Raw genomic sequence first — 476 nt, 5'->3', positions numbered from 1 at the left:
GAAGATCTTTTTTGTACAGTTCTTCTGTGTATTCTTGCCACCTCTTCTTAATGTCTTCTGCTTCTGTTAGGTCCATACCACTTCTGTCCTTTATTGTGCTCATCTCTGCATGAAATGCTCCCTTGGTATCTATAATTTTCTTGAAGAAGATTTGCAGGATACAAATCAACATAAAAATATCAAATATATTTTTATACGTTATCAGTGAACCATCCAAAATAAAATTAATGAAACAATTTCATTTACAATATTATCAGAAAGAAATACACAGAAATAAACTCAACAAAACAAAGATTTGTACAGTGAAACTACAAAACATTATTGAAAGACAGTAAAGGGTACAGTCAATGGAAAAGACATGTTTATCAATTAGAAGATTTAATACAGTTGGGATGACAGTATTACCCAAATGTCTCTAACTCAACACCATCCCTAGCAAAATTTCAGCTGTTTTTTTTTTTTTTTTTTTGCATAAC

This window comes from Bison bison, unplaced genomic scaffold (genome assembly GCF_000754665.1).
Source record: "Bison bison bison isolate TAMUID 2011002044 unplaced genomic scaffold, Bison_UMD1.0 scf7180017863938, whole genome shotgun sequence".
Lineage (NCBI taxonomy): Eukaryota > Metazoa > Chordata > Mammalia > Artiodactyla > Bovidae > Bison > Bison bison.
The sequence above is the reverse complement of the archived record's forward strand: the minus strand, read 5'-3'. Positions refer to the sequence as shown.